Source organism: Pteropus alecto, unplaced genomic scaffold (assembly GCF_000325575.1).
Source record: "Pteropus alecto unplaced genomic scaffold, ASM32557v1 scaffold45, whole genome shotgun sequence".
Lineage (NCBI taxonomy): Eukaryota > Metazoa > Chordata > Mammalia > Chiroptera > Pteropodidae > Pteropus > Pteropus alecto.
This window is the reverse complement of record NW_006442491.1, coordinates 26,187,975-26,213,283: the sequence shown is the minus strand read 5'-3', so window position 1 is coordinate 26,213,283 and position 25,309 is coordinate 26,187,975. Positions and strand designations below refer to the sequence as shown.

Sequence of the window (25,309 nt, the reverse complement as noted above, 5' to 3'; positions counted from 1 at the left end):
GCTTTGGAGTGGGGGGACTGAGTTTATTTATTTAATTTTTTTAATTAAAAAATTTTAAATTACAATTGACATTCAGTATTATATTAATTTCAAGTGTACAGCATAGTGGTTAGACATTTATATAACTTACGAAGTGATCCCCCCAGTAAGTCTAGTACCCACCCGGCACCATACATAGCTATTACAATATTATTGACCATATTCCCTATGACATCCTTGTGACTATTTTGTAACTACCAATTTGTATTTCTTAACCCCTTCACATTTTTCACTCAGCCCTTCAAACCCTTACCTTTCAATGCTTATTAGTGTGACCTGGTAGTCACAGGATTTCAGGAATGGAAATGAAAACCCTCCTCTAACGGGCAGTGTGGCCCAGCTTCTCATTTTTACCTGCCTGCCTCCTTCCGTGCCTCACACCATTCCTGGGAGTTGTCCTTAGTCTGACGGCAAAGCTTCGAAGTGGAACCTAGCACCCTGTGCAGACCTGCTCGTGAACATCTTCCTGAGGCTGGAGAGATTTTGTCTCGGACAAAGCGTTCTTTCCCATTTTAGGGTTAAAGCCATGCAGGTCACCCAAGTGCTTAAGAAAATGTCAGTGTCAGTGAAACTTTGAGAAAAGATTTTCATAGTTGACTCTAAATCATCTGTTAAGAATCATCTGCTATTTCTTGAGGACCACAGGTTATCATTACCATGTCTTTAAATAGTTCATAGGGTTTTACACACACACACACACACACACACACACACACACACACACACACACACACCTATTAAGGACCTCCAGACCCCTACCCCTCTTTAAATATTCCAGTGGTTGTGTCTTTTTGGCCCTTTGGCCCTTCTTGCTTTACACTCCTTCCTGGGTAGACTTCTTTCCTATTATTTCACCTCTTAATGAAGCTAAAATCTGTTTCTATCCGCACCGTCTTGTGTGCTCCAAACCCATTTTCCAACTACATGCTTAGCAGCTTTACTTGCCTGTCCCACATGCAAAACTGAACTCAGATCTTTTCATGTAAACCTGAGCATTGGTTTTAACATTGGGCGGGGTGAGAATGAGATGGTTTTTGAGTAGGAACGTGGGGCGCCTGTCTCTTATCAGCCCCTGCCCTCCTTAACGCAGCCCCACCCCCTTTTCAGGGAAAAAAGGTGAACCAAAGGCTGTAAGGCCTTGCTGACACCACCATTTCTGGCTGAATGTGGAGTTTTGGAAGTTAGGCTTCATGAAATGAGTTATTTTTAACCCAGTGTTTCTCAACTTCTTTTTTTCATAATTGGTCCCCTAAGGGGCTTTTTTAGACCTTTTTTTTTTTTTTTTAGCCTTATTGCTCTTCTACCTGTGAAACTTATTTACTACCACAAATATACTGTATCTGTTTATGGGTGTATGCTTCATACATAAATAAGTAAAATATTTTAACCCAAGAACCAATTTTTGTCTCCTTGGGGTGATAATGCCTCATTGAGAATGCATGTTTTAACCTAAGCGGGAAGGCAGTCTAATGCCTGGAGACAAAGCGGGCCAAAATCTGCTTGCTATCTCTCCTACCCACAAAGAATTTACCTTAGGCTCGCATCCGACTGCTGAAACTGGAGTTCTGTAATCTTGTTGTGACCATAACTCATAGCAATAACAACACTATGTTGTGCCCACGATACACACATATGTAATTCAAAGGTTTTAATACTCAATATTTATTCTACTTGTAATGCACTTTTTATTCTGTATTTTTTAAAAAATAGCTGTTGAGATAATTTATACCATAAAATTCACCCGTTTTATTGTAAGTACTTTTTAATTGAAAAAGAAATGCTGGTCGTGAATAACTGACTTGCAGAAGCATGTCTGCCAGCAAGAAGAGCAATGCCTAGGCATAGCTGGGAATACCCACCGTCCACCAGAGAGGCGAGAACAAAGAGGCAGGCAGAATCTCGACCTTAAACCACTGTGCTCACTGTAATCATTGGACTTTGTTTCAATAAATGCCCTTGAACTTGAGCACTTTTACTCCTTGGTATGGGATGAAGGCTGGGGAGCTCATGGCAGAGAAGGTCTACAGTGAGCTTTTTAAGCCCACAGGTAAAACTGCTCTGGTGGCAGCAAAAGGGCTTGGCTGTCAGGAAGATGAAATGGGTATCTTCCTTCTGTGATTTATGGTGCCAGTACCACCTCTCCCTTTTGAAAGAAGAAAGAGATTTGGGGCAGGGTTGCGGGGAGATGAAGGGAGGGAAGATTGATCTAATGTTACATAGTAGAGCCTTACATCGTTGAAATACACGATATTAAACTGGGTTTATCCATAAGAATATTTGAGAGAGTGACTATAGAGACCTGTGTATTTGATTTACCGTCATCTGTTGAAAGGGGTAGAGCACTGAGGAAATGAAATAGGAATCTACTAAGTTTTCATTAGGAAAATGGAAAGGGAGAGGGTCTAAAAAAATGAGGCGTAGCTTTGCTTTGTTGGGGTGTATTCATGGTGAGAGGGAGACCCTGTATTACATAGCTAGGGAGAATCAGCCTTGTAAAAATGGGAGCGAGTGGTGGAAAGGCCCGGATAGTACATCAGGCCCCAGTGCCAGGCAGGGCAGGAATATGATTGGACCAAATAAAACCCAGGGATCCCTATCCTGTCGCAGAGCAGCAGAGTAATTAGAGCCAACATTAACTGAGTGCTTACTGTGAGCTGGGTACCAAGCATTTTATATTTAAACTGACGAGGAAACAAACTGAGGCACAGAGAGGTAAAGAAACTTGTTCAGGGTCCCACAGTTACTTGTTCCTACATGTAATATAAATGCAGGACCTTGGGGACCCTGCCTGGAAGTGAATGAACCTCTGCTTCTGGGAGCATGTCGGCTGCACTGTACCTCTCTGTTCAGGAGCGTAGCCTACCTGGCAGATCCCATGTTCTTCGTTTAAGTCATTTAGACTCCAGGTTGCTCTCTGAACTTCACTCTGAGAGACCGGTGACCACAATACTAAAAATAACAGTGTCCTAGAGAATATTTATAGTTTTTTTTCACTCCCTCTTCTTGAGTACAGACTGTGCCTTATCTGGGAAATACCACTTATTTTAGGACTCTAGGGTTGGACATTTAGATGTTAGGGCTTGTCCAGTGGTAGTCATATTTCAAGTCAATTCAACAGACACTTGTATGTCTCTGAAGTGCCCTGCCATGCGCTTGGTGCCAGGGCGACAAATGTGAGTACGCCTAGTAGGGGAAATGGACATGACCATTATTTAAAGTGCAATGAAACAAGTAAGTAGAATAGTAAAAGGAGCATAGAGGAGGGTAGGAAGGTTAGGAAGAACTTCCCAGAAGAGTTACTATCTGAGTTGGGTTTTGAAGGATGAATAGGAGTTACCCAGGCAGAGAGTTGCAGAATAATTCAGCGAAAATTGCCAGAGAAATGGACAGATCTCATTGCCAGTGTGTCTAGATTTTTATTATATATAGTATAATATATAATAAAAATTCTGATCTCATTGCCAGTGTGTCTAGATTTTTATTATATATAGTAGAAAGAGTTTGCAGTTGTAAAATTCTTTTTTCTCTTAGTGTCTTGAAATGCTGCTAGGATCCTGTGCCTCAACAGTAGGGCTGGTCACCTGGGGATTATGCTTTAGGCCAGTTGTAGGAGGGGAAAATTGTTCCCAAGTAGCTCCTGCAGGCACACTGCATCTCAGGGCAGAAGCGAATTTCTCCTGCTTGTGTGAGAGGGTAATGGTGCTGTTCCCTGTAGCCTAGCTCCAACTTAAGAGTTTGACTGCAGTTTTTTGGTGAGATTTTTCTTCTCTTATATGAAAATTGTTAATTGATTAAGTATTTAGGCATTCAGCCACAAACATTAATGAGCACTGACTATTTTGGACGGAGGGTAGATAAGGACCATACATAGAAATTGGGTTTTTGAAGTATAACGTGCATTCGGTGAAGTGTACAGGTTTCAAGTATACTGCTCGATGGATTTTTACATGTTGTATGTACCTGTGTAACGACCTCTTGAGATCAAGATGGAACATTGCCGGCACCCTAGAAGGTTCTCTTGTGCCTCTTCTCTGACAATACCTGTAACCCACACCTCCTTTAGCACCGTTCTGATTTCTGTCACCAAAGATTAGTTTTACCTGTTTTTGAACTTAATTTCAGTGGAATTATATCAATGTATGTTTTTTATGTGGCTTCATCAATGTATGTTTTGTATCTGGCTTCTTTTACTCGATTTTATAATTGTGAGATTCATCTGATTTGCTGGGGAGCTCTAATTACCAGTCACATTGTTAGGAAGAGACCCAGAACGATCATATATGATTGATGACAGTGAAAGTGGGTATGAATTTATGGGTGGCATTCATTTATTCTACACACATTTCAAAGTGGCACACACTGGGTGCTTTGCAAGGGCCTGGGTCAAAGATGAGCATGGTGCCGCCATGAGGGAGCTTTCCGGCTACTGAAGGAGACAGACCCTTACACCCATTGTTATGACAGTGGAGACTTGGTCAACTTTTAGGGGTGAAAATGGTTTTTGACACATTTTATAGAGGAGGTGAAATTTCTTCTGATCGTCAAAGGACTATTAGAAGTTTTCTGATGGTCAGAGTTGACGGGTGGTATAGGTATGGAAGTAGGCAGCGTGGTGTCTTCAGAGACCTGCAGTAGTGATGTTTTGATTTTAAATTAAGAAATGGAAGAATACCAAAAATACCACGTTAGGAAGAACTTTTGAGGAAAACATTGACATATAAATTTGACTTCCATTTTGGGCTGGAGCCATGGGAGATGACAGCTTTAGCGAAGGGTCGTGAGAAGGCAAGGAATGGAAGTGAATTTTGATGGCTGTATAGCTTAGGAAAAAGTACCCGGCAGTGCTTTGCTGTCGATGTTATGTAAGACTTTTATAAGGTTAGATAAAACTACAGATATGCTTGTTACGAAAGTGGTGTTTTTTCAATAATTGAGATGACTTGAGAGGTTTCATTGAGTGGGCAAAAATTCCCTAAGGCTGGTTTTAGGTGCAGCATCTCTTTCTCAGTCAAGGGATATCGTAGCAAAATGTGTTCCGTGTTTTATCGGTGTGCTGAGGCTACTATAACAGATACCAGGCTCTGGGTGGCTTACACAGAAATCTATTTTGTCACAGCACAGGAGGCTAGAAGACCGAGATCAAGGTGGCAAGTTTGGTTTCTTCTGAAGCCTTTCTCCTTGGCTTGCAGTACTTCTCACCGCATCCTCACCTGGCCCTTCTATGTGTTGTCTGTGTCATCAACTCTTCTTTTAAGGACACCAGCCATGTTGGATTAGGGCCCACCTCCAGTGACCCCATTTCAACTTAATTACCCTCTTTAAATGCCCTATCCCCAAATACAGTCACATTCTGAATTACTGGGGTTTGAGGCTTTGCTTCAGCATATGAATTTTGAGTTCAGTTCATAACCCCTATGTTTCAGAACCTGCCATAACATTGTTGGCTGTCTGAGGGTTGTCACATGAGAGAAACGGGCCAGAACAGGGCTAGCACAAGCAGGTAGCAGTGTTGTAGACCAAAGTCTGGTGTGACCCTTGTGGGGGGCAGGGGGCTGGGCTTGCTCTTAAAATGCCATCTCTGAGTTCTTAATGGCTCCGTCTGTCTACGCACAAACCCCTGAGCCTTGAGTAAGATGTCTAACACTGTTAAGGCTATGGTGTTTAACAGTTAATAAAGACTGAAAATAGGGACTAAGAAGAAAAGAATAAACCATAAAGGCCAGGTGGACGTCAAAAAGAAAAATAATTGTATAACGTTCATAACTCTTAGTAATCTGTTCCAGTGCTGAACAAACCATCTCCCTCGAGGTCTCTTGCCATTTAGCCCTTTTCTTTGGGCCAGAGTTAAACAGCCTTGGCATTTTCCTTATCAAAACATTTGGATACCAAAGATCTGTTTCTAAATCAGATCACCTCAACCTTCCTCCATGATCACAGGAAACAGTTTTCTGTAGAAGGATTTTATTTTGAATTTTCTTTTGCAATGGCCACCAAGAAGTTAGAGGGTGGAATTTTTCTTTTTAAGGAAGGGATTTTGGATAGTCACATCTTAAACTTGTTTCACGGGAGACAGAGAAATCTTGTTATGATGAATTTTGGAGCGACTGCCTCTGTTTCAATCTGCATTGGAATTCTCTGGTCACAGATGAGGCCTGTTTTAGGTACCTGGGAATGGGAAATCTTTAGTTTTCAGTGTATTGGTGCTTATATAATGGTGTGTGTCCTAGAGTTACTGTAAGACCCTTTTCCAGAATTGATCTTGAAAGCTCCTAGGCTGTTATGAGAACTCAGGCAGAGTTGGACGAGGTGCCTTAGTACACACCCACTCGTACTAGACCCAGCCCGGGGTGAACTGGGAGATCTTGGGAAGTCTCGACATGCCCACGTGTTTTCATGGTGCATCTGTATGTTGATGCCGATGCAGTTTCTTCTCTTAGTTGTGGCCTGGTTGACCATGAATTGATTTTGCCAAGATAGTCCGAGTCAGAAGTAAGCACTTAAAAATCTTTGAACAGCAGTCAAAGGTAGTGTGTGTTGTGGCTCTAATTTCTGTTTATATTAATATAATACTTGTGTTATCTTTGACTTGCTTGGTTGTTTACTGAGGAATGAGGTTCTTTTAACAGATATTACTGAGACATTGTTAATTCTTTTAATAAGTAAGTTCATTGTTTGAAGTGGGTCAGTTCAAAAGTGTACCCAGAATTTTACTTAATTTTTGAAGAAAGTAAACTGTCTTTTTCAAAACTTTAAGACGAAGAACAATATTTCTTATATTTCCAGCAAATTAAATGTTTTAACTTCTCAAATATTTCTATTTTATTTCCATTCTGTTTTCTACCATTTTGTTCCACTCTACTTTTTCTTTTTTACAAACTGGGTAGATAGTACCATTTTAGGTAAGTGTTTTTTAACCGTAAAGGTGCTGACAGAGTTCAAAAGCATTGGATATAGGAACCTGTGACCTTTGCACCCACAGCACACTAGTTTGAAAGTCTGCCTTGGTTGAGTGGTCTGCCTGTTTTATTGGCACCTTCTGTCTGTGGAAATCTTTGAGTAGTTACTGCTACATTTTCTAGACATGTCTGCTGACTTTAAAGTTTTTCATTAGTTTCAACAAACTAATTTAGATGGTTCTACTTCTTAAGGGGAGAAGGGAGACATGCGGTTCATAAGTAACACTGCATTGGAGAGTGTTTTAGTTAGATTCTTCTAGTTGAAAGGAACAGAAATTTAAGCCAAGTTAGTTTAGGAAAGCAGTGTAGAGAGGTATAGACGGAATCATTGGCCCTAATTCTTCACTCTCCTATAGTAGCATTTTACATTCATACCCCTGCCATAACCTCATGGTAGATGGGATTATGTCCCTACCTCTTAATTTTGGGCTTGGCTGTATGACTTGCTTTGGCCCAATGGGAGATTAGTGGACATGAAGAAAGCAGAGGTTTGCACACGCTTGTGCTGACGGGCTTGTCCTCTTTTTCCTTGCCATCGCCATGAGAAGAAGAACTCTTGAGTAGTTGCTGCCTCTTCAGCAGGGAGCAGAGCCAGTCCAACTAGATGCTTGAGGGGAAATTAAATACTCACTGTCGTATGCCCCTGAGACTTCCTGGCCTGTTGTGTAGTGTCATTGTGGTAATAGGTGACCAACACAGTCAGCCTGCTGGGTCCAGGACAGCTCCAGGGCCTTTAGGAGTAGGCTTTCTTGGCTTTCTTGGATGGTCTCTCACCATACTTTGCCATTACATGATGCCCAGTGGGTCTGCCCACCTTTCTCTTACCCACTGGCTTCCTCATCCTAGTGTATGGCTCTCTACTTTATAGCTTCTGCCTACTTGTATACTATGTTCTCTCTTAACTTTTCCATGTCCAAGCCACTTACAGCTCCTCCAGACTCTCAGCCTCATGACTTCTCAGCTTCTACTCCTGTGGCTAAATGCTGCTTATTGTTTTGGTACTTTTCATTTCAGATTTCTGAGAGAAAATCATTTTCGTCCAGCAGGTTTATTTATTTTTTTTCACCCCAGAAATGTCATACCCTCTGTGTTTGGCCTGTTTAGGCGTTGGTTGCCCTTGGATTAGGAGCCATCCTCTGTTCCAATTAGATGTGTCGGGATGTGTTGGGAGGAGGGACATCTCTTGAAATACATGGTGCCTAGTATTGCCTTTTTAATAGAGGCCACGAATGAAATAAGACAAGTTTTTTGCACAGTGTTGTGTTTCATCTGGGGTTTTTACTATTAAGGCTTGTCAGTTTCTGGGGTCATCAATTCACCAGAGAGGAAGCTTTTAACTTTGCTTTTGCAAACTTTTAATTTTCTGGGGCTGCATTCAATTCTTTTGTTTCTTGGTTCCAAGATACCAGCCTCACAGTATGAACTCTCAGGATGACTCTGTTATAAGGGAAAATGTGAGAGAAAGGACCATCTACGGGGAGGAAAGCTTACTCATGCAAAACCATCCAAGAGTTGAAGACAATAAGTCAAACTTCGAAGTTTTAGGCTAGGTAGATTTTCTTATAGCTTTTCTGTACAGGGAAGAGACTGCTCACATTAAAGCTGGTTTGTAATAATTAGAAGGTTGTGTTTAATTTAGATTTACCTCTAAGTATTTCATGTTTTGGGGTACTGTTGTAAGTGGTACTTTAAATGTTATTCTAGCAAGTTGTTCCTTGCTAGAATATAGAAATATTATTAACTTTTGTATATTGATTTTACATCCTATGACCTCATTAAACTAAGTCACTGGTTCTAGAAGCTTTTTTGGTAGATTCTTTGGGGTTTTCTACATGGATAGTTATGTCAAGTGCAAATAAAGACAGTTTTATTTCTTCCTGTTTAATCTGTATGTCTTCTATTTTTCTTGTCTTACTGCATTAAGACCCCCGCATGATGTTGAATAGATGTGATGAGATTAGACATGCTTGCCTTGTTTCTGAGTTTAGGGGAAAATAATGCAGTCCCATTAACTGTAATTTTTTTCATCAATGCTTTTTATCAGGTTGAGAAAATTCTCTTTTATTCTTAGTTTGCTGAAAGTTTTTATCATAACTGGATATTGGCTTTTGTCAGATACTTCTTGTGTATCTATTGAAATGATTATGTGGTTTTTTTTTTCCCCTTAGTCTGTTGAATTACATTAATTGATTTTTGAATGTTGAATCCCTTTTGCGTACCCAGGATAAATCCCACTTGGTCTTGATGTATTATCCTTTCTGTATGTTGCTGGATTCAATGTGATAGTACAGTTGATCCTTGAACAACACAGGTTTGAACTGCCCGGTTCCACTTACAGGCACATATTTTTTTTTCCTCCAACAAATACATTAGCCCTTTGTGTCTGAGTTTTGCATCTTCAGATTCAACCAGCCACAGATCAGAAACAGCATTCTCGATCTGCAGTTGGGAATCCACAGATGTCCAGGGGCGACAGTATCCACGTAAGGGACTTGAGCATCTGGAGCTTTTGGTATCCATGGGTGTCCTGGAGCCAATTCCCCACAGATGCTGAGGGCCAACTTTAGTTAAGTTTTGGGGGAGTCAAAAGTTATATGCAGATTTTTGACTGTGTGAGGTTGGCACCACTAATCCCTGCGTTGTTCAAGGGTCAGCAGTATTTTGTTCAGGATTTTAGTGTCTTTGTTTTGATCTTTGTCTTTAAACTATGGTTTCTTGTGTTGCCGTTGCTGTTGCTGGATTTGGTGTTAGGGTAATAGTGGCCTCATAAAATATGACGGGAAGAGTTTCTCCCTCTTCTGTTTAATGGAAGAATATATGTGAGATTGGTATGATTTTTGTTTCCATAAAAATTTGGTAAAATTTGCCACTGAAACTGTCTTGACCTGAAGTTTTCTTCGTTGAAGGATTCTTAACTATATATCTACCATCTTTAATAGATGAAGGGCTGTTGAGATTCTTTTTCTTAAGTAAGCTTTGCTACTTTGTGTCCTTTGAGGAACTTACCAATTTATTTAAGTTGTCCAAATTTACAGGCATAAAGTTAGTGTTATTATCCTTTTAATGTGTGTAGGATCTCTAGAAATGTCTCTTTTTTGAGTCTCAGTATTTGTAATTTGTGTCTTCTTTTTTTCTTGATCATTCTGGCTAGAGGTTTGTCAGTTTTATTGATCTTCTCAAACAACTGGTTTTTAGTTTTATTTTTGTCATTTTTCTGTTTTCAGTTTCATTGATTTTTGTTCTTTATGATTTCTTTCCTTCTTGCTTTGGGTTTAATTTGGTCTCTCATTTTAGTGTCTTAAGGTAGAAGCTTAATTCATCTGAGGACTTTTTCTTATTTTCTAAAAATAAGCTTTTAATACTATAAACATTTCTCTAAGCACTGCTTAAGCTGCATTCCATAAATTTTCATATGTTGTTATTTTGATGTTCATTCAGTTAAAAATATTTTCTAATTTTTCTTACTTCCTTTTTGCCTCAAGGTTGTTAAGTGTATTTTATTTTCAAATATTTGTGACTTTCTATATACTTGTTAATGATTTCAGTTTTACTTTATGGTCAGAGAATATACTTTGGGATAATTTCAGTTCTTTTAAATTTGCTGAGATTTGTTTTATGGCCAAGGATATAGGCTATATTGGTCAATGCCCCATGTGCCCTTGAAAAGAATTTATATTCTGCTCTCGCAGGGTGGAGTGTTGTATAAATGTTAATTAGGTCAAGGTGATTGATAGTTATTCATATCTTTTCTATCCTAATAGGTTTTTATCTACTCGTTTTATTGATTACTGAAAAAGAAGTGTCGAATCTCCAACTATAATATATATAATTATATATTTTGTTATATATATGCAAAAGTATACATATTTCTTTGACTTCTATAAGATTTTGGTTCATTTACTTTGAAGCTCTGTTGTCAGATATATACATATTAAGGATTATTATATCTTTTTGGTGAATTAACCCCTTTATCATTTATACGAATGGCTATCTTTATCTCTTTTACTATTCCTTCTACTGACATCTACCTTGTCTGATATTAACGTAGCCTCTCTGGCTTTCTTTTGATTGATATTTGTATGGTATATCTTTCCCATCATTTTACTCTTATCTGTATCTTTAAAGTGGATTTCTTATGGAAAATATAACTGAGTCTTGTGATAATCTCTGCCTTTTAATTGGGATATTTAGGCCATTTTCACTTAATGGATATGGTTGGATTTAAATCTTTTATCTTGCTAGTTAATTTCTATTTGTATCATTTGGTGTGTTCTCCCTTTACTCTTTTTATTCTTTTATATTGAGGGTTTTTAAAATTCCATTTTATCTTTACTATTGGTATATTAGTTATACCTCTTTAACAAAATTTAGTGGTAGCCTTAGGATTTACAATGTACATTATAGTCAACCTTCACATATTATATTGCTTCATATTTCACATACAGTATAAGATTCTAACATAGTATATATACGTCTAGATTTTTCTCTTTCATCTTGTGTGATATCATTGTCATACATTTTACTTTTACATATTTTATAATCTTCACAATACACTGTTAGTATTTTTGCTTTTGACAGTTATCTTTTAGAATATAGAAATATAAAAATATAGAAAAAAGCTCTTGTACATTTACTTTATTTTTTATTATTTCTGGAGCTATTCTTTGTGTAGATCTTCATTTTTGTCATGTCATAAGAACTTTCTTTACCATTTCTCGTAGGACAGGTGTGCTGACATTGAAGTACCTCAGCTTTTGTTTGAAAAGGCATTATTTTGTCCTTTTTTTTTTTGCCTTCATTTTTGAAAGATATTTTTGCTAACTATAGAATTTTGGATTGTAAAGTCTGCCTCTTCACCCTTTCAATTAAAAGATATTACTCTATTATCTTTTGTATTGCATAAATTCTGCAGACATTTTTATTTTTTGCCTCAGAAGGTAATGTCTTTTTCCTCCTCCTGTATTTAGGATTTTTTTTTCTTTAAGTTTTAGCAATTTACTATGAAGTATGTAGGTATATGTTCTCTATCGTATTTATTTGTTTATATTCTGTAGCATTCTCTGAGCTGCTTATATCTGTAGTTTGAAGACTTTATTTTTGAAAAGTTCTCAGCCATTTTTTCCCCAAGTACTGTTTCTGCCTTGTTCGCTTCCTTTCTTTTCTGGGACTCCAGTTACATATATATGATATCATTTGATCATATCCCACAGCTTTCAAGGTTCTTTCTGTTGTGTGTCTCCCTGCTAACCCCCCCTCCCCCTTTATGTTTCAGTGATCTCTCTTCAAGTTCATTGATTCCTTCCTTGATTATGTTGAGTGTTCTGGTGAGCCCATCAAAGGATTTTTTTTTTTTTTTTAAATCTCTAATAACCCCCCCTCCCCCTTTATGTTTCAGTGATCTCTCTTCAAGTTCATCGATTCCTTCCTTGATTATGTTGAGTGTTCTGGTGAGCCCATCAAAGGATTTTTTTTTTTTTAAAATCTCTAATACTTTAAAAAAAGATAGCATTTCTGTTTGACTCTTACATTTTCTTTCTGTTGAAATTTACCATCTGTTCATGCATATTGCCTGTACATTCTTTAACCTATTAATCACTGTTATTTTTAATTCCCTATCTGATAGTTACAGCATCTGTATCATCTCTCAGTCTGGTTCTCTTGATTGCTTTGTCTCCTTCTACGCCTTTACTTTTTTGTATGTCTTGTAATTTTTGATGGACTGTTGGACATTATTGTAGGGCAGTAGAATCTGAGGTGGACATTAAATATTGATGTCGAGACTTCTATTACATTAAGGGTAGGTTTTGGGGGCAGGCATGTTGTCACATTTGTGCATACAGAGTATTCAGAACCAATTATAGGACTAGGAGCATAATTTCATTATATTCAGTTATTATAAAATTCCACATTTTTATATCTTTTCTTTTTATAGCATCCCTGGGACTCACCTTATTAGGACTTCCTCTCGTAGTTGCTTCCTCCTTTGTTTCTGTTGTATCCGAAACTCTTCCTTAGTTCTGTTGTCATTCACACCAAGTGACATTTGTTAGCAGGTTTGTCTTTTCTCACTAGGCTGTGATTTCTTATAAGCAGGTAGAGTGTCTTGTGGATCTCTATGGTCTTTTAACTACATTTTAGATATGTCTTTTTCTGGCTAGAATTGAATTGAGATTATTGAATGATTCTCTTTTCTTAGCCAGAAATCTACAGTGCCTCTTTACCTGCTTCACCAGTTAGTGGGAAGATTGTCTGTTTGAAATTCCACCGTGAAGTATCTAAAAAAAAGGCACTAAAAAAAAAAAAAGGTTGAGAAGTGAGGGCAGGCCGTGGATGAATTTATGAAGACACTACACAGGGAAGACACTCATTTTCTTTACCAGTTTTACGTGTACGTTTTGTCTCCCTACCTTGACATTAATGTTTTGAGAAGGATTAACTTTTTCCTGCTTCTCCAGTGTCCTTTAGTAATTATTAGTAGTGTTGAGCACACAGTAGATGCTCAGCAGATATTTCTTCATGAGATTTAAAGATACTTAATGGATTTTGGAATAAGTTACTGATAGCTTTACTTTTTCTGTTTATCTTTAAAAAACTTTGCGTACTTATCATGGTGATAGTATTCCAGTACTTACTCGCTCCATTTTCTTTGGTAAGTTACTTAACACCTTTGTGCTTTGGTTGCTTCATCTATACAATGGGAATAATAATAGTATGTCTCACATGAGTTGATTACGATGATTAAGGAAAATAGTGCAATAAATGTTAGTCGCTGCATTTCAGTTTCCTAATTATTTAACAGCGCATGTTAGAAAGGTAAATCCAATTATAAGTTTTTAGAAGCTAAGTTCTTTCAGTAGAAAAACATTTAATGTCCAAAAACCATCTATCTCAGTATTGATAAATGTGACTATTTCTGTATTAATTAAGGAAGTAATCTTTGCTCGGAATATGAACAACAGCAAGAGAGCAGAGCTAATTAATTTCTACCTTGCTAGCAATAACGTAATGTACCTTCTCTCCTACCCTAGGAACAATGTGCCCTATTCCCAGGGGACTAAGATCAATACAGAAATAGAGTTCCCAGATCAGCTTTCTCTAGGACCAAAGGTACTTAATCTTACAGTTCATTTTCAATTATATGTTAAAACTATATTCATCCTTCCTTTTAGGCATCATTTATTGTTGTGTGTTTTTATAGCTTCTCTTCCTTTTTACCACCATTATTGACCAAATCATGTTCAAAAGAATATAAAGCCCAGAGGGGGTTATAAAGGAAGGTGATGATAGTCTGGTGAGAGTTATTCAAAACATTTGGCAGACAGCTGTCGGGAAAATACTGGTAAGGCTGGTAAGGTGCAATATTTGGGACTCACTGTTTTCCTTACCTAACAAGGAGGAGAGGTACAAAACAGTTGAAGATCAGAGAGAATTATTCCTTGCATAACTGTGGTTGCCTGTATTCCTGAACCCATTTATTAGATTAGCAAATATAGCATTTGAAAAGTACCCTCTTCTGTTAAGTGCAGACAAGTAAGTGTAAGTCCATTACTATTATATGTGGGACAACGAATATTATTCATATGTTTTTTAAGTTTGGAAAGGAACGGGTGATGTAGTTGACCTGTAAATCTAGCATAGTCAGTTAATGTTTTATCTACTCTGATACCAAATATGAGATGATAACATAGCTTGAATTATGTTTAGGAGCAGTGAGAATGTAGAAGGAAGGGATTAGAAGAAGGGGAGTTTAAATAAACTTTTTTAATTACAGCATTTTTTTTTTTAACTGCTAAAGATTATTTCTTGAACTTGTACAAAAATATTTATTTATATGAATGCTGGAGACACAAAAAAAGTATAAAGAGCCACATTGCCAGAGACTTAGAAATATATACAACCCGTTAAAAAAAATAGATGTTTTGGTAGTTAAGTTTCCTTGAATAACTTTTCTCAGGGTAAAGAAGCTGGAAGAGTTCGGTTTTGTATTAAGACATCTCGTTTACACCTCGGTAACAGAACAGTGGCTAGTGGAAGACACACTTCCATAGGAATGTTGTAGAGAGAATTTCTGCTGACAAAAGAAATCTGCTCAAAGTATCTCACATGCAGCCTTTAGGGGCCACTGTTGTCAAGTGTGTGTGTGTGTGTGTGTGTGTGTGTGTGTGTGTGTGTTTTACATAGAGGTTTTCTGCAGTTTTTGATGAATGTTGGCCAAACTTAGATTTGGCTATGAATTTCTGTCTCTCCTTTAACATAAAAAATTTCTGTTATAGAAAATTTCAAACATACATAGAGTAGATAGAATAATATGAGTCCTCATGCCATTCTTGTTTTATATATCTTTTTCCACTTTCTTTTTGACCTGGAGTATTTTAAAGAAACCCCAACAACCTATCATTTCACTTATAAATATTTTAATGTGCATATCTGTCAGATATGGACTTTATAGGAAAGCACATCATACCCTATAAATTTCTTATTACCTCATTTTTTGATTTTATTTAATATTGACTCTCTTGATTTTCTCAAAAAATGACTTTTTACAGTTAACTCTTTGAATCAGGTCCAAATAAGGTCCCTCTAATGCATTTGGATTTATATATCTCTTTAATCTCTTTTAATCTGTAATAAGTCACCCTCTTTCTTTTTGGTCATGTCACTGTTTCTTGATGAAACTAGGTCAATCCCCGTCCTCACTTTATTAATGTTGATGGTTGTATCCTTGTATAATGTTATTTTTTCATATACTTGTAAACAGGTAATTAGAGCGTAACTATTTTTGTAATCATTCATATTTTTAATTACTCATTGGCGGTATATTGTACTTCCTGTTCATATTAGAAGACCAGAAGGCTTGATTATCTCACTCTGTATACTGAGATTGATTGGTAGGTTAATTTTGGCATAGCCCTTTGTTGTCAAGGTTTTGACCAACAAAATCCATGGGTTGACATTCTGACAACCTGCAGATTTTCAGGTCATATTTTCATTTAATGGTCTTAATTTAACATTCACTGATGATTGTTACCGGAATCATTTATTTCACTATTGTTGCATTTTAAGAAGACTGTAGAAAATGAAATGAAAATTTTTTGTTATGAACTTTGAAAACTGCATGTAAACTCTGAGGTGTCTGGAAAATTTATGCGAAGTATTTTTTTTCTCATTACGTCTAGTAAAAGAAGTGTTGTATAGAAAAGAATGTTTAAAAGTTGTGTGTTTAGCTAAATTAAATGCCTCTCTATTGACTTTGAACGAGTTGTCTTTAAAAGGTTTTATGGGAACAGATTTGGAGCTAGACTCCTGCTTTGTGATTATTATGCATTCATGAAATATTTTTACCTACATTGGGGCTTGCTATAAGCATAGTAAAGTTCTAAATTTACTTTGATTGGGGATTATGGATCATGAATTCATATAGGTCACTCAAATCCATGTAGGTTATTTATTTGCACTGCTGTGGTCACATTTTTCCTATAATCCTGTCTAGGTGGGATTATATAATTGTATAAATATCACTACTACTATTTGATATATAGTAGTTCTTATATGCCAGACACTGTACTTTATAATTTGCTTGTATTAATTTATTTAATCCTCACATGATTATCATTCCTGTTTTACATATGAGGAAACTGAGGCAGAGAGATGAAGTGATTTGCCTTGGTCACACAGCTAATAAATGGCAGGGGCTTGGATTTGGACCCAGTTTGCTGAATTTGTGCTCTAGCAGGACAGAGTGGATTATGTAGTCTCTGTACTACTAGAAAAATACAAGAATACTGTCTTAGTCCTGGAGGATAATCTATTTATATTCATATATAAATAATCTGTGCATATATGTATTTTGTTTGCTTGTGCAGGTGTATATATATAGAGAGAGACACACATACAAACATAACATGCCCACATGGAGGGGCAAATATGTAGGGTTTTCCCTTTAAGAGGGTCCTTCTTACTCTAAAACCTTTTAAAAAATCTGTTAACTTGACTTTAGATGGAGGCAGAACCAGCCCTCAAGCTCTGGTAATATCATCTGGTGTAGAGGGACTTATGAGGTCAGAATAGATGGAAAGGTCACAAGGGAAGCATAGCAGACAGCTTGAGGTCACAGTCAAATTCACACAGGGTACGACTCTGGCCTGTGGACCCTTTTTGCCTTGAAGTTCAGGCTGCTTGCTCTCTAAACAGCCACTCAGATCTTAGCTATACAATTTCAGGTTATTTGTGGGGGCAGAAAGCCATATAGCTAGTGTCTAATACCATAAAAACAATTTTTTCAGATTTGTCAAATTATAATAAATAGCAGCCATAGGTCTTGATTATAGAACCAAGGGTCAGGAGGCACTATAGATGACCTTGTCCTGTTTATCTCTGCTGTCTTGCTAAGTGATTTTTTTTTTAAAGTTGAGGTAATGTGTCTCATTTTAACAAACTGTTAAATTCCCTTCCTCTTGTTTTCCCATCATTCTGTTTTTACTTTAGCAAGTGAATGTATTACTTACACCAAATGTCAGTTCAGGTGGGAATAATTTGAGCAGTCATGTTCTTTCATTAAAAAGTCTCTATGTTTTTCTATGTTTTTATATTTGAATTGTGACTGTTTTATACTGGTCTAATAAGAGGTTAATCTGTGTGGATAAGAAAATGACTCGAGGCCTTTCGAGCCATGCTTCTCTTGCCCAGGCCCGCTTCCACGTCTGAAAGTGTGCTTTCCCTTCTAATAAAACTTTTCTACTGTAAAAAAAAAAAAAAGAAGAAGAAAAAAAGAAAATGACTCGATCCTCCTGAATGTCGTAACAATCCCAGGGTTGAACAATAGAATATCATTGATAGGGATAAGAGGAAGCTTCCTTGGGTCAGGGGTGAATGAGATGGACTTATTTAGTTGTCTTTTAGTCTGTGAGGCTTCAAGCAATTGTGCACCAGTGGTAAAATTTCACAGGAAGCTCTTTAGGTTATAAGAGTGAGGATGGATTTAAAGATAGCATGTTGCTTAATTTTATTTATTCTACTTACAGATTCAAATATTGATACTATATAATTTTGATAATCATTGCATGGTTAATTTTCTCCCAAATTTAGAGGATTTCTTGAAGTATTTAACAAGTTTTTTTGTTTGTGTTTGTTTTTTTAGTAAAGATGTTCATGCCTTCTAACAGAAACAGATTTCCTGAATCATCTTCCTGACTTCTGTACAGCCTTTCCTTTTAGTAAGTTTTTTGAAGACAAAAATGAATTTATTAACACTCTCTCTCTCTCTCTCTATATATATATATATATTTCCCCCCCCCCCCCCAAAACCCAGTGAGAGAATGGAGATCTTCAGTAAAGCAGGGAACATATTAATGTTGCAGGATTTGTTTCTCAGTCTTTTTCTCTTGGTATGTAGTTATGTAGTTACTTTATGTACCGGGGTCCTAGAATTACAGGATTTTAGGGCATAGAATCCTTAGGAAAGGAGTTTTAAAATCTTATGTCAAACATCCTAATTTTGTACTTGAAGAAACAGTTGGTTCTTTTAGTTTCATTGGTGACTGTGCTGCATATCTTCTCTTGTTGATTGCTGAGTGAGGTGCCCAGCTCCTTAGAGATAGGATAAACCATAAAATGAGAGGGAGAAATTTGAGAAATGCATGAATTTGGTGTAATAGAAATTCAAGATGAATATTATGTTGGGCATATGTTAACACAATTCTAGAATTGTGTTAATAAAGAAAGCTAAACATGAGTTGCGTTTGTGTGGGCTTTTGGCTGATTGGGTCAGTTTCAGTATGGTGCTGTACTGTACTATACAGCAGGTTGACCTCTCATGTCTGGCCTAGATAAGTGTGGGCCTTTGCCTCGGCACCAGGCCCTTGAGTAGGTAGTCATAGCCAGAGTGGTAGAGTTGGTTTCACTTGGTACACGTGATGTGAATAGCTGCAACTGTGTACTCGAAGAAAGCTTGAGATTTTTTTTCAACAGTTATTGATGTTTACATAAATATATTTTTTTTACTGACCATCTTATAAACTCTTTTTCTTGGTTCTCGTAGTTTCTTAAGCATTTAGAAGAGAAACAGTCACATCATATATAAATAATTTTTTGTCTTTCCGGGTTATACATGTCATAATTTTCCCCATATTTTCTAGAATGTCCAGAGCAGTGCTTGATAGATGGTGTCTTTGTCTTTCCCAACTTCTTTAATAGGAGTGCAGTCAGCATCTCACCATAAAATTTGACTTGGTTTCAGTTCATATTTATAAGAGTTGATAGTACTTTAACCAGACAAAGTATTTTAGTTCGGCTTTTGACTTTGTGAATTAATAAGGATACAGAACATAGAAGGTTCAGAAGAAAGCATAAAATATGTGAGGTGTTTAATAATAATATTAACTGTCTGAAAATATTTATCCTAGAGAAGAATAAACTATGGGATGATTTCATTATACTCAAGTATAGGTAGGACCTATGCTGGCAAATTAAAGCTTCTAGATTGTCTTTGAGAATGAGAAAACAGTTTGATGTTCTGGGCATGCAGTTGAGCCAGAGCATCCCCAGATAGATGTCCCTACATGCTTTCACTGGTGACCATGGAGCAGGAGCAAGAACAAAAAGCCTTGAACCCTTGAACCTGGGAGATAAGCTCCCTTCCTCTTGCAGTATCCCTCCAGTGCCCTCTACTGGCCAAGCTTAACATCATGGTCTCTGTGAAGGAGAAATGCTTAGAGTCCAGTGCTTATCACGGAGCAGGTACTGAAGGGTGAATTTGAAGTCAAGAGGCAATAAATTGATAACTGGCACAGAAGCCAGACACAAGAAAGAGTACATACTATATAATTCCACTTTTATGAGATACAGAAACAAGCAAAATGAATCTCTGTACTCTTAGAAGTCAGGCTAGTGGTCACCTTTGGAGAAATGTGGTAGTGACCAAAAAGGAACATGGGTAGGGCTCCTGTCACACTAGTAACGTTCTGTTTCTGGATGTGGTTGCTGGTCATACATGGGTGTATTCAGGTTTGAAGAGCTATACTCTTTTTAAAATGCACATTATACTTCAATAAAAGTTAAAATGTGGTACAGTCTGATTCTAAAAGTAAAACAAAACCAAAATTTAGGCTAGAATAGGCTAAAAAATCTGTTTGAGGGTTGTCCAACTTAATGTTAACAAACAAATATCTAATTCATTCAGCAAAATATTAATTGCCAGACTACCTTGCTTCTCATTTGGGATAAAATCGTCACTACTGAAGCAACTTACTAGGCACATTTACTTCCGTAGAGCAGTTTATTCCTTTTATTGCCATTCTTCTTACCACATCTTTGAACGGCAGCTTAGAAGTTTGTTTTTATGGCCTTCCAGATGCCACTGTTCTTAGTCTAAATAAAATAGCACAGCTGTCCTCTGTAAGCATTATCTTTGCTTTTATCTTCGTCATGATATACTCTTCTTGTAGCAGCTGATAAATCACCAGATCCTTTTTTTACTGGCTCAGAGATTTGGGATCCCACAATGCAGGGGTTAATCGTAATGGGAACCATGGCTTTGTTTCAGGAATTGGTGGTGATAAGAGAGACTCAGTGTGTGGCTTTAAAAAGCTGCAGGCAGAAACAGCTCAGTGCTGTCATTTGTTCAGGGGTAGGTAACTCTGGGTGCAGAATCTAAGGAATCTACCAAGTTGAGAGTTGAACCTGTATCTGGGAGATGGATATGGAATCTGGATAGGAGTTACATTCCCAGAAAGCAAAGATTGCTAAGAAACTGGCATTACACTGTGGATAGATGTTAAAGTGAATTTTAAAGTGGAGCCAGCTTTTTAAAGTCCCGTCATTGTTAAATCTGATTAAAGTGAATAACAGTAATAGACTTGGAATTCCCTACTTTTGTCTACAGATCTTGATATCTCCACATACATAGGATATGAGATTGCTCTTGCTCTTTGAGTGTCTAGTGGCACTCTTGTGTCTAGAGTAGAAGGAAGACAATAGTGAGTAGTAAAACTAGCAGGGGAATCTTTTCATTTATAAATTCAGCCAATGTACTCACTCAACCAATGTACAGGTATTTACTATTTTGTAGACCCTGTCCTATGATATAGGGGGCCCAGAGGTGAATCTGATGCAGTCGTTTGGTCTTCCAGAAGGTTATTATTTTGCATTCTTCTGTTTGAAGGCTGCCTTTATTTTACTTTTCTATGACATTGCAGCTTTGTCACCACCTCCTTTATGATTCTATCGAGCCTTTAAGAACTGATACTTGGATTCATATCCAGGCTAAGGAGAGTTTCCTGACTTTTATTTATTTCATATTATTACCAACCTGGGCTTATACCGTGCCACCAATAAAAAGCTTCATTTGTAAATTAGCACGGGGAAGCGTGCCTGTGATTGAAGGTATGACTCTCCTTCTGCATATGTATTCCAGAGTGGCAGTTTGGAAATTTGCTGTCCTCCACACTGGTCATCTTTATCTAGAACAATCTTAAACCACATCACTACGGCAGGTTCTTAGTGCTTGTGGTGATGATGGAAGGGAGCGTTGGAACAGGTAATATAAATATAATGTGATAGAAGTGGGAGATTATGACTGTTAAGAAGTTAAGTTTATATTTCAAAATGGTTGTCTTTTGATCTGGGAGTTGATACTACTTACCAGGGAAACTAGCAGGTTCTGTGATTCTCTTGCTCCTTCTGGGCATGAGTTGTATCAGCTGTCACGTCACCCTAGTTCTTCTAAAATAGCACCACATCCCAATCTGAAAACTTGCTGAGTTCTACTTGTAGTTAAGTAATTATTTAGATGTTAGAAGTCAATAGTTTTAACAATACGTCGTTTGCTAATAATTAAAAATAGGTGACATCTATACCAATTTGTAGGCACATTTGACTGTGTAGAATGTAGATGATATTAACAGATTTCAGTCACTTGGCTCAAATTTGCCTAAGGGTGGTCTCTTGAGTATTTTGCTTATTGCCTACAGTTTCTACTCTTAGTGTAGTAAACCAGTTTTGGAGAACCAGGGCATTTTAGTGGCAAGAGGTTCCTGTTGCCAGCCACCCACCTCACCATTCAGCCAGTGCGGTCTGGACTTGCTTTTGCCGGGAGGACGTCTTACATGCGTCTCATTCACAGCCTACAGCATCTTGCTTTATTTCCCCCACAGACTTGTTCTGCATTTTTCACAGTACTTCCTTTTAGGTTTTGGGGAAGGGGAATTGAGTGTGGGAGAGGATTAAGAACTATTTCATCTTTTAAAAACCTAGAGCTTATAAAGCTCTTCTCAACTTCTATTAAACAAAAATTCCTGGGCCCAGGGAAGGCGCAGGATTGAACAGCTTTTAGAACAGTGAGATGACTGTGGTCTCCATCAGGCCGCAGCATCCGCCCGGATTTGAGCCCGCGATTCCATGTAAGATGTGGAAGTTAGGATCCGGATTTCACCTTAAAACGTGAATGGAAGGAAGTTTGTGTCAGATTCAGAATCCATTATTTGTCTTGTCTTTAAACAATAGGGAAAAAACACTTTGGAAAAATATTGGGTTTTCTTTTACTTTAAGAATACCGAGTTGTAGAAATAGGGGGAAATCCCATCTTTTTTGTGCTAGGAATTCCACAAATTTAATTGATAAGATGTTTTCAAATTGCACTTGGGCTGGCTCTTCTGTTTCCTGTAGAATAAAGAGTGTGGAGCCTGGATAACCATAAATATGTGTTTTTTCTTTTATTATCCCAAAGTAAAAACTCTGCTGAGTATTGTCTGTATTATGATTCTGGTAATGTGTTTACTTTGTTCCTGCTGTCTTGGATAGCTATCAGATAGACTTCGTTCCTTACTATAAATTGCTCCAAAATAATTTTGTTTAACAATTCAGCATGCAAATGGAAGGCTTTATGAAAGTAATAAAGAATTTAGATTTACTTGCAGTTATATTCTTACATTTATCATATGAATAATATGTATATTTTGTTCTCTTATTTGTAATATTTTCTGAAGGGTCCATCCATTGTGTCTAAAATGTGCTTAAAAGGTCCATATGAATGATAGTTTTATCAAGCTGTTTTAGTTGCTTTCTGTTCACCCCATGGATAGACGAAAACCATCCTTGGCTCCAGCCTACTTTTTTTGGACCCTCTCCTTTTTTTTGGCCTCATGGGCTTTCTTTTTCTTTTTTTAGACTGTTGTAATTTATCTACAGAATATCTTTCTAACCTCTGTCCACTCCCTGAGTGTCCCAAATAGAACACGTCTAAATCCTGAGCTCTCACTTGTGCTATTTTCGTTTGCCTACGCGGCAGCTTCATGTAGTACTAAAGGGGCTGAACTGGAACCCAGTTCTTGAACTTCTGAACGATTGTGAGCCTTTGAGAATCGGGGCAGCTCGGACTCTTAGTTTTGCTATCTCAGGATAAAAGGATTGCATTGCCTGAGCTTCACATTCCCTCCCTTCACTATATTTGTCTTGACTGTTCCTTCAAACAGCCTGTCTGAAATAGAACTCATCCATTTCCTCTCCCTAAAGATGGTTTCTGTCCCTACTCTACAAAGGAAACTGAGACCCAGGGAGATTGAATAAATTGTACAAATCATACTACCATGTGTGTTCGGCACCTAGATATGTTCACTCCCAAGTCCACAGGTATTACTCTTTTTCACAAAAGGCATTAAAGTGTTAACAGGTCAGAAGGTCTTGCATTACTGGTGCGACTTCTTGAGACTGAATATGGAATGTCATTTGTAAAACCCTTTGTCTTCCCATATAAGGGCATAGCTTGAATTTTCAAGGCTCTGAACCTCAGGTGGGCTTGGCTCTCAGGAGATTGGTTTCTTTAGTCCTGTGTTCACAAATGCGATCATTCCTTATCTGGGTCAGTTGACATTATGGTGTAGGGTCTAATGACAATACAAAACAGTATAGTCACGTTTACAGTGTGATATTTGATAGCTACGGTAGTGTCTGGCCACTTGCTTCTACTACTATCCTAATAGCGATTCTTATCAAGCAACTTGATTTTTATCACCAAATTAGGAGTTTAATTGATTTTCTCCGATCAAAAAGATGAACTGGGATTTGGAGTTGACCTTTCTCCTCCTGTATTATGCAGATGTGTCACATTCATTGTTAAAATCAAAGTGTTTGGCTAGGTTATCTCAAAGATCCCATTCAGTCCTGATTCTGTGTCCTGAATGCAGCTCTGTTGAAATGTTTCTAGTCAAAAAGAGAGAGCTTCCTTCCTTTACACCTTGACAACCATCACGGGCACAACAGATTATAGTAAGGAATTACAGCAACATGACATTGGTTGAAGTCAGTAGTAATTAGTTTATATAACTAGAGGAGATTCATTCAGTTAGTAAAAGCCCTGTTATTATGCAGTTGACCAATAGGAAGCCTCTCGGAATGGACTTTTCCGACACTCTGGATCAAGTAACAACAGTTTACTAGAAGGCTATTGTTACTCTTACTGCTAATTATGTCTTTTCACTGACAAAGATCAAAATCACTATTCTTGGTTTGCCTTTTGGCCTGCACTACTCATGTACAGGGTAACCAGCTTTTACTATAACATATTAAATGTTTAAAACATTTTTGAGAAACAAAAGTATCTTAAGTTAATGTTAGCAGTGGTAGTATATGTTCCAATCGGCAAAACAAAAAGCCGCCTCAGTTTGGAAGTTGATGGTACTGTGCCTTTTCTATAATAATGTTTGGCAGTTATTTCAGTTTAGGCATCTATATTTTTGAAGAGAAAGGTTTTTAGTCCACGCCTGATAAATTTCCCTTACACTTAGTATGATCCTTCTCTTTTGTCCTCCTATCAATAAAATCATGTGTAATCTTAATATGTTGAATTCATTCATTCATCAGATACTTGCTAAGAATTAGATATATAGTAGAGATCAAAATGCCTGTCTTCATGGCCCTCTTTTAGTCTTACAGATGTGAATGCTTCCAACATGTAGTCATGACATTAAGGTGATATGTTTTCTCTAGCCTGTAGTAAAGAATCACACAGATGAACCTATGCAGATTTTGCTCTAGCCTAAAAACTATACACAGAAGTTGTAGAAGTAGATCTTATTTACAAATGTTCTGCGTTCCAAAGAAAACTTGCAGGCACCGAGAAGAATCGATTCGCGTGAGCGCATGCATGTCTGTCCTCAGTGTATTTTGGTACTGTGCTACCTTTAATGGAAAGTAAAACTTCTCATCTAGAGCCTTGAAAATATAAGAAGCCCTTAAAATTATTGCAGAAGCATTTTATCACCCAGTTTGAATATTTTAGTTGTGTAGATGTGTCCACTAGATTATAGGGTCTTTAAAAGGAA

General features: G+C 37.4%; 1 protein-coding gene across 1 annotated transcript in view; it reads left to right on the top strand.

Moving 5' to 3' along the window:
* Positions 1–25,309, top strand: part of CHD6 (chromodomain helicase DNA binding protein 6) — a 175,004-nt gene that overhangs the window by 18,727 nt on the left and 130,968 nt on the right. The window contains 1 exon segment of the mRNA XM_025039666.1: positions 18,133–18,208. The gene's annotated coding sequence lies outside the window, so the exon portion shown is untranslated.